This window comes from Seriola lalandi, unplaced genomic scaffold, assembly GCF_002814215.2.
Source record: "Seriola lalandi dorsalis isolate HSWRI2012SDOR001 ecotype SW California unplaced genomic scaffold, Sedor1 jcf7180002054663, whole genome shotgun sequence".
Classification (NCBI taxonomy): Eukaryota; Metazoa; Chordata; class Actinopteri; order Carangiformes; family Carangidae; genus Seriola; species Seriola lalandi.
Genome location: NW_019525216.1, coordinates 998655 through 1011567, shown reverse-complemented (window position 1 = coordinate 1011567; position 12913 = coordinate 998655). Strand labels below are relative to the sequence as shown.

At 38.1% G+C, this 12913-nt stretch overlaps 1 protein-coding gene across 11 annotated transcripts in view; it reads left to right on the top strand.

The window, feature by feature from the left end:
- Nucleotides 1–12913, top strand: part of ptprda (protein tyrosine phosphatase receptor type Da) — a 354362-nt gene that overhangs the window by 170817 nt on the left and 170632 nt on the right. The window lies entirely within an intron of this gene.

Below are 12913 nucleotides of genomic sequence, written 5' to 3'. Positions count from 1 at the left end.
AGGACAGGTAAGTTAAGAAGAGTTATTTCAGAAGGATATCTTAAATATTCAAATGCCGTGATGACATCACTACACTGTTTTACAGTCAGATATTCAGCAAACTGTTTTGAGAAATTGTGAAAATCAACTTCTGCTTATTATCACATGCAACCCAATATGCAATATATAATCACTGATTGACTATTATAGAACTATGAACGATACATCCCAACATTGGAAAAACTTGTAAAATATATCAAATGTACAATATGGTTCCAGTTGCAAGGCTGCAGCTCCTGGCTTGAGTTCCTAATACGCCTCAATCATGCCGCATTTTCATTATGAACTGACTGATATTTACTGTAGGACTTGTACTCTGTTTGTCACATACAGTGAATAGGCCCTTACATCTTTCCAATGTATTACAGTCAGTGTAAAACAAAACACAAGTCATAACTGCAACAAATTAACAGCCCTTGACATGTTCACTGAGGCACGTACAGCGTCCGACTAGAAAACTAATAAGTGCAGTTGCCTATATAACAAATTAAATGTTTTGTTATATTGCCCTTGTTAAAACTAATGGCTGATTTTCTGCTGTTGTTTTGTTGATATATGCAGGGAGTATATTTGCATATTTTACAACTCTTTATGTTTTCAAGCTAAATTTGGAACACCACACACTTTGCACCACTAAAACTAAGCACCACTATAAGTACCACTATGCGTGTGCTGTTATTTAACACAGTACCCAGACGTGCACTTTAGGATACAAACATGCACGGTACGAAGGTATTCACAAACACATATATCATATTAACCTTGTGGCCTATAACTTTGCTTTAATAATCTTGCATCTCCGTGTTAGCTAGACTTGTTTTGCAGAGGTTGACTCCGACTCTGTAACCAGTGCAGTTCAAGTTGAGGTGAATTGGATCATCTTTCCTTATGTCAATGTAGCATTATGAGCTGTTGCCATCACCTCAAAAGGTCATGTACAACAACAGAACACGTAAAAGCTTTTCTCGTCTAAACTTGACAACAAATGAAGATATGTGAACTAGCAGTCTCTCATGACTTTGCAAAACACTGGGAGACTAGTTGTGATTAAGCTCACACAGTGAAATGTCTCTGCTCTGACACTGATCTCCAACTACTGTACTTGTCTCCCTCCTCTCCACAGTTATGCAGAGAGAGTTGGAGAGGAACAGCTTTGAACAGTAGTAGCAATACACTGATAAAGCCAGCTAGCGAGAGTTTGGATCCAAGCCAGTGCATGCTCATAAGATGACTTTATGACCATTTACACTCAATATCAACCACGTGACACAGACAATCTGCTGCAGGGCTGCACAAATCCAACCTACTGTATTAAATGCCACAGTATTGGATGTTTTTTTTTTTTTTTTTTTTTTTTGAACTGTGCTGTTCTTCTCTAATAATATGGCTAGAATGATCTGTGAGAATCTGGTCAAGGGACATAAGCAAGATCCATCATGTGATATCGTTTCTCATGACCCGTGCTTTAAGCAAAAATACAAGTTCATAGGAGATGGCATTAAAATATTCCGGCTCGCATTTAAATTTTCACAACGGCAGCACATTGTCAGAAAGACGGCGAGCGAGTTTGCTGTCAGCTCCTTTAATCTGTGGTGTCACACCAACACACAGATCTTTGGAGAACGAATTGGAAAAGATGCAAAATGATGTAAAAAAGATCAAGAGCGATTTTCCGCATTGAAATTGATATCTCTGCCATGATATTAAACCCACTGGGATACAAAAGTTCAGAAAACTTGATGTGATTTTGTAAAATGATTTGGGAGTCTTACATTTTTGTGACTGAAAGAGGTTTCACATTAGTTTGATATCATAGATTAGTCTCAGTCCTCTTGTGATCTTTTATTAGCACAAGGTTATTCATGCTTATAAACGGTGATTGGACTGAATGCCTACTAGACCTGCATTAAGTACTGTGTATGTGTAAGATTCTGCACGTAACACATTAATATTTCCTTATTTTTTGTATGTCTGTCATTTCCAAAAGAAGGCATGGACACAATTGCAAATACCCCCTCCCAATATGCTAATACTTTATCCTGTGCCGTATTTCATGCAAATACCTTTCATCGTATATTTTCAAATGTCATTTATATGACAGCTGTAGCACAAGCATCCATAATGTTTTGACTAGGGGGAAAATTGCAACATGGATCTCAGTCATTGTAAATACTGCCCACAGTCAGAATAAGAGAAGGTCAGGAATGCTGAACTCTTCCTCCTACAGAACATGATTGTTTTATTTAACTTTGAAAACATGTTGATGATTAATGCTGCTGTTGCAATACATAAACAGGATAATATGAAAATTGCTTTTCCCTGACAAAATAATGCAGCAATTTCAGCTTTGGGATCTGGTGGGAATAATTCAGTGTTAGTTTATACATTTTACCAATGACAGGGGTAAGGAGTTGGTCAAGTAGGAAAATAGCTATGAATACATCTACTTTTAGTGCTAACAACACAAAAAGAATCATTGTGAGGAGATTTTTTGTTTGGTTTTCCATGTGTGTTGCCCCGCACGGTCACAGTTCTTCAACTTCAATTGAACTAAAGTAAAAATAGAAGTGTGGTATTTCCCTAACAGTGTGAGATTGCAGGGACCTTGGCATTTACTAAGCCTGCTATGTCATTGTCAGGACCATGTACAAGGAGGAAAGTTTTAAATTTAAAATGTAATCAGCACAATCACCACCAGCAATCAGTTCCTCTTCATTTCACCTGATCGAGCCCCCCGCTAAAACGAGCCTGTTAAATAGAGCATCTTATCAGGCCTGGATTAAGTTTTGACTTTGATTAAGATCTGTAGTTGGAGTTTAGAATGTCAAAGTTCACGTCTGCGAAAATATAGTTTTTAAAAATGTAAAAGCACTAGGTGCCATTATCAAGCAAGACTTCTATTTGGAATCAAAAGAAAAGTGAATTACATTATGACAAGCTTTTGGTTTTTAAATAAGTGGAGAAATCGGAGCCATAAAACAACTCTGGTAACACTAAATAGGAAAAATCGAGATTTTTCAATTTCAGGAATAGTTTGACGTTTTCAGAACTACGCGTATTCATTTTCTTACCACGAAAGATTGAAGATTGACACCACTCTCACATCTGTAAAGTAAATATGAAGCAATGTGAGCACCTGTAAACTCATTAACACATTACACAGTCTCATTTGTTTAATTTATACAAAAACTTAAGTGTAATTGTGTGTTTAGACAGATCGCAAAACACATTTTAGTGGTGGCATGTTTACATACAAAGTCGATGTGAAAATGCAATTAAATGCAAATTTGCAGAGGGCAGCACGAATTGACATGAAGATGCATCTGCACGAATTGAAACTGTTTCAACAGGCGGGAAAGAGTGAGCCTCACTCTCCTCTCATCTAACTCTCGGCAAGGCAGCAAATGAGTGTATCTCCCAAAATGTTCTTTAAAATCTCCAAATTGCCATTATGATTCACAGCAAAATCCCAGTTTCAAAATCAAATAATTTATGTTTGTAGCAGTTGTAGTGAGCACTCTAACATGACTGGGAACAAATGGCTTCAAGAGACCAACATACTGTGACACAAACTAACACAGGTGCAGTTGCAGGTGCTCCTGCCACCTGCCCACTGCTGAGAGAAGATGGCGAGAGATGCAGAATCACACAAAAACAGCGGAGGTGGTGACAACAACGAGTACCACCCAGCATTTGTACTGAAAAAAGGTTTTTTGCAGTGTCAATAGCAAACCTGCCATGAAATTAATCCTTCATTTACCAGAGACTTAAATTTATAAGCAATTTGTAATTTGAGACCATTAACTCATTCACATTGTTTGTCCACACTGCTTCGACGGGACATCAATTTAATTGTCTGTTTTCTATCGGCTGCAGGAGTTCTGCCATTTTTTGGTGGCACTGTCTAGTGAATGAATCACAAACTGCAAAAATATTGCTTTCCTATTTGGGTAATTGTTTTCAGATAAAAAGTTCTAATACAGCACGGCGAGGCAATCAACTACTTTAAGAAAGGAGAAAGAAAGGACTTGATTGTTCAAATTTGCAAAAATTAAAACACATAAAAGTACTGCATTTGCAGTTATGCAGAGTTCATATGACATCAGTGCGGACCGACTGACAATGAACATTTTATGAAATTCAATGTCACTGTGGTTGAGCTCATTTGGGGAAAGGCAAACCAAGCACACAGAGGCCACATCCAGACATGATAAACTGTCACCCTGTTCACAGAGGTGTGGAGAGGTGAGAACGCCTCCAAAGTACATCCTCAGACCCATCTGTGCCCATGCCCCTAAAATTATCTTTCGTTTGCGGAGGAAATAGGTCAGCCATGAATACCTGGCTCCTTCCATCTCAAAAAGGCCTTCAGCACACTTAATTAAGGGTGTAATTGTGTGGATTTCTTGAGTGTGTTGACTTTTTGTTTTGCTGAGATTCTAACATGTTGTTGAGGAGATGTACGATTCATACGATAAGGATGCCATTTTTCATAATTTCATTTTTCCTTAAAACTTAAAATTTTATAAGCAGCTTCATCACAAACTGTTAAGCCACCATAGCGCCAACTCGGCCCACATTTAGACACTGCCAACTTGGCCCTCATTTAGACACTGAATCATTCAGATTGCACCACTGTGATTGCTTAATTAAATGCTCGGCTGTGTAATGACTTTGCTTGAAAGGGAATTAAATGTCTAAATGCTGCAGAATCTGCGTTGAGCTGAATAGAAATCAATGGGACATAGTGCTGGAACCCAAGGTGTTTTCCGACTTGTTTAGGGTGAACGTTTTGTATTGATGCCGTCCCTCAGTCACTGAGTCAAAAGCTCATTCCTCTTGGTCCAAAGCATTGATTGGTGGCCTACAAACAGTGTGCTTACTTTGTGCTTTCTGGAGAGGTCTAAGAAAGTAGTTTGCAATGCCTTACACGTCAGCAGTAAACCCGCATTTATATTTAAAGAGGTTAAACTACAACCACAATTATTTATTATAAGGGACTACAAAAGCAAAAAAGACATCATCAAAACAAATTTACTTGGTACTCCCCATATTAAGTACGTTTTAAAAAAATGTTTTTTTACCACTTTAATACACATCATCATCTGAGATCTAAACCATGTGTGTTTATATTACTGTTACATTTCACAATTAGTTTGTGTTTATTTAATGTACATTATTCCTTATCGACCATTAAATGGCAGCAAAGCATGGCCACATTTTTTTTTTTCAAAAATAACTTTAAGAGTCCAAAATGATCAGTTTTGGAGCATGTTTTACCATGAAAGTCCAAAGGCAAACATTAAAACCCAACCCACATGAAAACAGTTCTTGAAAGGAGTGCAGCCAACTAATCTCACAAACATTTGATTGAACCAAAGACCTTTAGAAAACCGCCAAAGCTGGGAAAGGCATGCAACTCCTAAAATGACAACCGATTATCAAACTGCCTCTGGCTCGAGACACTGTAATCCCCCAGATGTTGCAGTCTATGAAATATGAGAGTCTGAATTAGATCTCTCAAACAATGTCAGCTTGTCTGCATTCGTAAAGCCTCAGCATTTAAGTCACAAAATTAAGTTGACCCCGTCAGAAAGCTTAAGGACATGTAACAAAGCCCCGGGCAGTCTTATTACTTCATCTGCTTTCGTCTCATCTCCTCTGTGTAATAAGTTCCCACTCTAGCAAGACCAGTGGGGCTAATAAGGGTTTTATCTGCTTTTGATATTAGATATTAACACCTCATCAAAGTTAAGCCAGCGGTAGACTCTCGTCCTCCCTCCAAATTTACATTAGCCTAACAATGTCTCAAAAAGAAATCTTATCAAATTCAAATTAAGGGCGAGTTGAATAGCCAGAAGGATACTGCTACCCATCACTCAAGGAACATGTAATTTGGTTCTCCTGCAAAGAATACAGGCCCACTTTGTAAATCACTGAGATCATAGTTTTCATGCAATAACATTAATACTTTGATTTTGCCCCTCATAATCCTGAGTCAAAACAGAGCACATTTCCAGCATATGAATGATGAATGTTTAGCTGCTGGGTATGAAAATAGGTCTGAGTGACACAATCAGGATTTGCTGTTTTCGAGACACTATAAATAGAGACTCTAGTCAGCCAGTCTGTGTGATCTTTACCAGAGGGGAAACATATTTGTAGCATATGTGTTTTTGTTTTGTTGTTCTCACCAGATATTCAATGCAGGTTGTAACCCTGTCGTTAGTTGCAGTCATCTATGAATCAAATGTGCATGAAAACTCCTATGAAAGAGGAATTACAAATGTTTCACAGCTAACTATTGAAAGAAGACAATGTGTAGCTTGTAGTTAAGCTAAAAAAAAAAACACACAAATGTTATAAGTGTCTCGGTTAGTTTAGAAGTCTTTTTTCTTTGAAAAATTCTCAAGGTAAATCCTGTATCTAGAGTGAGAGTGCAAAGGTTTCAGAATTCTTATCATCCCTTGTGGCATCCTTTGTCAGGTTGTATGAAAAAAAATGAAATATTAACTGGAAAATATAGCTTGGAGAGATAGAAAATAAATTACTTCAGTGTGGCAAGGAAAAGAAGATTGTGAGATTTATCAAGTCAAGATGGAAATGCCTGCTAAGTCTGTGCCCCTACCTTGAAAAATTAAAGAGAAATCAAATGCCTTACAGTACACAGCGATCGCGATGTAAAGGGGTGTGTGTGTGTGTGTGTGTGTGTGTGTGTGTGTGTGTCCGTGTGTATGTGTATGCGTGTGTATGTGTGTGCGCGTGTATCGGCCCATCTTATTATCTCAGTAATTTATTGTTGAAATGTTATTGCTCAATATCAGCCATTTCATTTCTGTTGTGATATGTGCCAAAAGCCTCTGTAAGACTGTAATGCTGATGCACAGACACATCTTTACATTTCCTACAGTAAGGATCTTTTCATTCTACTAGAGAGACAAACTTAAACACAGTCCACAATTACCCTAGTTAATGCGACACTCCAGTCTTCTAACACTCAACAGAATTTCCAAGAAACAGCTTGACTGGCAAAATCTATAATTGTACAGATAAGTGAACATGTTAGCTAGATAAAGGTTAAACTATCAGGGATATGTTCTCCATCCGTCTAAAGCCAATTTTACACATTCAGCTCAACTTATAGTGGGTGGGGAAGGGGGGAAAAAGAAAAAAAACTGGCAAGTCAATATTGATTGATCTGGAGCCTTAGCAATTACCTCCATGTGCAGACGACCATGTTAAGGTCAGTATTATCTTAGCTCATTTTATGGGTCAGCGCTCTGGCTTCAGCTGAAATAAATTAATGGGGTAAACACTTTAGCTCACCTTGATGAAATTTACAGCAAGTGTAAAAGCTTTGCATAGGTGCAAGGTACAGTGCAAGAGACTGACCCTTGATATTTTACTGAAACCCTCATGAATTTAGGTGGTAAAATGCAGTCTATAAATGATGCTGAAGTCCCTGCAATGAGACTGTAAGAGTACAATAATATACTGTATAAATGTAATGAGCCTATGAAATCAATGCATAGCTAAATCCATTCTGCTTCTGCTTCTAACCCCTGTCAAATGCAGTAACCCTCACATACACAAATGCTGTTATAAAGCAATGGCTACTTGGGCGTGTCAACAACTCTTAATGTGTTCTATATGTAACTGTGCACTCAAAGTTGTCCACTGTAAAGCACAACTGTAGCACACTCTAGCCAATAATAAAAGAAGAGTGCTTAACTTTGCATGTTTTATCTTGCCACCTGTACGTATTTCACTGGAGGGAACAGGGGGAGCGTTATTAGTCAACCAAAACATTCCATCAGCTCTTGGTGTATCGGCATTCTGCTGTGGCCTTCAGGCTGACTTGCAACCAGCTCTGTTATGTTCTTAAGAAAATAAATTCAGTTTCCAATGCAGTGATCTCCTTAATGAAAAGTCAATGTCCCTCACTCATTGGCAAGCTCCCACGGGGACAGTCAGAAAGATGAATTTATCAGCAGGCCGGAGACTGCGCCCTAGGGGACACCACCCCTTATGATCAAACAGAATGCTACAGAGTGTGTCCAACCAGTCCTCCATTATTACCCAGCTTGTGCTCTTAATGTGAGCCGACGGAGGAGGGATGACAGTATTGATCTAATGAAAGTGCTATTTATATTCTCACAAATCCTCTCACCAGTGATTACAAAAGCACTCCACTATTGCGGCCAGCTTGTTCTCAATTTGTTAAATGTAGAGGGTGACAGTTTGTTTGCCTCATATGCATGCAGTGTTATCTTAGCATGCTCATCTTGCAGCATTTCCTATCAGACTCAAAGTAACAGTGTCAAAACATGCTCCCACCATATCTCAGCTGTCAAATTAATGTCTCTTTCTGAACTAATCAAAACATAAACACACTTTCACTTAATATTAAAAACATTTTTTTACATTTGCTGTGCAGCAGAGTTTTTTAAAATATAATTTCAGCGGACGTTCTGCATTGTTGGGCTGCATCTCTGTGAACAGTTCAGAGGTTTTTGATTATTAATAACACCATGTCTTGTCAGCAGCTAACTCTCTGATAAGGGGGACACGAGGTTGTTGTCACGGCATATGGTTAACAGTACTATAGATAAGCTTTAATCCCCACTAGGCTCGATGTAATGCATAGCAAAAGTGATGGGAGCACAGAACATACACATGTGTAAACATCAGCCACAGGATAAAATAGCAGTGTGCCGAAATTACACGCAGTACAGAGACAAACACGGAATAGGTTGCTTGCAACGCGGATGTAATTCATGCTCATCACACTGATTATTCCATAAGTGCAGCTCTTGTGTAACTTTCCCTCATGTGACTCGTGTAATTTAACATGCATGAACATATTCTTCCTGTGGCTATGCACTCATGAATAAAACACTGAAAACTGGATAATTATTGACCTCATGTTTAACCGTTGACCTGCACCCAGCAGAAAATCTGTACCTTTGAACATCACCGATGACTCGATACCATGCTGTGCATTCTCATTAACTCTGTAGGAATGGATGTCGACTAAGAAAAGATCAAACTTGTCAAAAAGGAGTTGCAAACTCTTGAGAGTTTGAGGGGAAAATATACATGTTATCATACAGCAATCTGATGTGAAAGAAAAAATGCCAGTACTCCAAGGCAGCAACTGCATATAGTTTTAATCAGTAAGCAATATTTTTCTGTACTTTGCATAGCTGATTAGCTGTGTTGTTAAATGCTAAATGTTATTTAGATTATCCAATTATAGTCAGAGCATATCAATTTACATGAATTTGCATGGTAATATGTTGCAGTCATTTAGTTTATATTAATATGAGGAACAAAATACCCATATCTCAGTCTTTTATTATGAACTAGAGTTATTATAAGATGTGTGCACTTTGTCTTACATCCACTGGCTGTGGTACAATATTTTTTAATCATGACGAAATCAATAGTTGTCTGTTAAGAGAAACTATGTTAGCCAAGACTAACAAACAGAAGGCTGGTGACATAAGGACTAAGAAATAGCTGCATACGTTTACAATGATAAAATGTGAATATGGGACTGAAAATTTCGTTATGCATTTATGTAAGAAAGGTTTTTTTTTTTGCATCTCATACATGTAATACATGCATGTTCCTTTTTTAATGTTTAATTCATTTAATATTTATTCATACAGTTCATACAGTATAATATAATGTAACTTGTGTTTTCTTAAGGTTTTCTATATGCATTTGCAGATGCAGGTTAGATTTTTTTTTTTCTTCATGTTTGATAAATAGCATAAAAAGTAAATGTGTAATTCTGTTGCAGTTCTTTGTGCCAGTTGTAACAGGCAGTATCATAGGTATCTTGAATCCATAACATTCAAAGGAAGGATTTGAATACCTAGATATATCAGTAGGTGTCAATATCCAATAATGTGTAACAGTATGCAGTTGGGCAAATGAACAGTACAAATGTCTCAGTAAAATTGTGTATAACTGTCTGAAACTGTAGTTGAAACACAAAGTATCCGAAGAGTTTAGATGTATCTGTTAATTATCTACAGTCCACGGAGGGGACATGTTGGTCATGTAAAATGTTTGCAGATTGCTGCAGATATAGGTGGTGCGAGGCTGCCAACATCTAGAATCTTAGACTATAATTTACCGTATGTAACATGAATAGGATTATGTGGTCAGATTATCTTTATATCCCTAGAGAATATGCATACTCTCCATTGAGAAAGGGGCCTAATTTATTGGATTCTTTACAGATAGAGGATCTCTGTTCATCTCAGCTCCCACTGTGTGAGTCTCTAATGTGGCTGTACTGCCCATAAACAGACAGTGAGTGATTAGCACTGCTCTGCCATTGACATCATTTGCATTTTAATAGACCATAATTACAACTCAGGGAAAATAAATTGCAGTTTGAAGAATGTTTGAATTACTCCAACTCTCCGGCTCTCCTTGTGAGATAGCAGTGAGCATATGCAAGAGCTGCCTGGATGGTTAATATGAGGTTCAGAAATGTACAGGATTGCTTCCTCTGCTGAAAAGAGAAGAAGACGACGGTGTGGGCTGCGTTACTGTCAGTCATAGCATAAATGAGAGATTTAGATATTGAACATTGTCTATAATTTAAGTTTGAAAACCACTGCAAGTGAGGTTACAGTATGTTTTACAAAGTCAAATGAAAACTTAATACTAAAAGGGAACATGCAAATATTAGTTCAGTGTCTTGCTTGAGGATACTTTGCAGTTCAAACAGCTGTTGATAGACACACATTCACTATTTCTTGGATCATATCTGTGACCTTTCAGGTACAGAACGTGTGTCTCTAATCACAAAGCCACCCTTCCGCCCTCCTGTAGTTTTTTTTTTTTTGGTTCCTCATTAATGCCTGTGATAATTGCTGTTTGTCCATTTAATGTCCCCAAGTCTGTCTTATCGCCGCACCTCACCTGCTGAGATGTGACACCTTTCTAGGATTTGCCGAGGGATGTCTAACCCTGGCAGCGAAAGCCCATGTGACCCTGTAAGCAAGAGTGACAACACAATAATACTCCCCGCGCCTAATCTTTCATTGGTGGATTATCAGATTAGAGGCCCCAGTTGTTTATGGGCTCGGTGACTATCGAAAAAGTTGATCTGTCAAGTTTATCTTACACTTGTCGTATCAAGGCAGTGTTGGACCATACAGTTGGCTGTGGATGGAAGATAAGGCTGACATAGCTGAATGGAACCTCCGGAAAATGAGAAACAAGGCGTTTCTTTTTACTCCGACGATACACTTTATCTAGTTTAAGAAATGGACCCCACCAAAAGCATTACTGCTCTTTTGGATTCACTTGATTTCTTTGACCTCTTTGGTGTGACAGAGCTGCCCTTTTTTTTTTTTTTTTTCAAAAGGAGATATCAGAAATCATCCACCAGTTTAAGACTCAGGTTAGTGGTGTGGAATCACAAGTTTCAACAAGGACATAATCCATCCTCTTTCAAGCTGCCCCTTTGTGGCGCTTCAAAGATGGGAACCAATATAGCTTTCCTATCAATCTGTTGTTTTGACAAAGTAACAGGGTGGAGGGAGTCCATTATTGAACCTCTGAATGTGGTTCACTAATTCAGGCTAACTGGTTTCTTTCCGTTACAAAGCAGTGACTTTGAAGGTTGTGGCCTCTTCAAATGCTACTATCAGAAGATATCTGTGAATAACAGTCAGAGATGAGATCTCTATCTTTATAAATCTGGTTTTATCGGATTTGCAATCCAAGTTGTAAATGTGTTGACATCGCCCCTGGTAGGATGGGAAGTTGAATTTCCAATTAATGGAGAGTCATCCATTCTAAGAGCGGAATGATAAACCAGGATTGAAACCCTAATCATAGAATATTACTCAGACCTATTGTAAGAATTTTAACATTCTATTGTTAGCATTTAGCCTAAAGCCCTGTTGTCTAGCCGCACAGAGCCACGGGCATAGCTGTAAGACTGTTAGCCTCATTATTAATATGCAGGTCTGAATACCATTGATAGGTTTTGGAGCAGAAAGTGAAGCAGTGACATGTGTTTTAGCTTTTAGTATAGAGAAATAGTTGAATTTACTCCAACAGAATCCTCTGTCAGCTATCCTCTGCCAACTATATTCTGCATTCACTGCATTTAGTGGATCACATTTATCAAACAGTGGCTTAACTGTTTAGGGACGCATGTCATCACAGTTGTGATTCATCTAAAGCTCCTTTGAGTTTTAGAGCACTGGATAGTGCTAAATAGCCTTAGTTTGAATTTATATGTATAAGAACTAGCTTTATATTTTAGTATAGTAACAGCAGAACACTCTCCTAAAGGGATAATAATAATTTTCCTCTCTCCCATTCCCATCTTATTTATGGCACAGTACACTGGTTTGTCACTTCCAGCCACTACGATTATTCACCTGGCGAGCATATTATTCCAATAAATAACACAGCTATATATTTTTTCCCCCCTTCATATTTCATTCCAGGGGTTTGATGAGAATGCGCTGAATCCCATTTTCCAAAATATTGGGTATTCTGTGCGACAAGAATATGGCTTCCCTGATTACATTATGCCTCTGAGCTGCGTTTAGCCAAATGTGCATGACTTGCAAGTGGAATGTACAATAGGCTAGTGCTGGTGTGACACATTAAGAAAAAAAAATGGAAAAAAAGGCAGAACATAGAGGTCCCCTTTCAGACTATTTACATGCAGATTAAATCCTTCAAGTTGAGTTTGTTCGTCACTGGAAATTAAAACTCAGTTACGGTCATGTCTCTGGTTAATACAGGGTGACTGCAGGTCTTTAAAGTACATGAATGTCTTTAATTATATTATTGTAACTCGTGGCCTTGAAAGAATTCACTGTTTTAG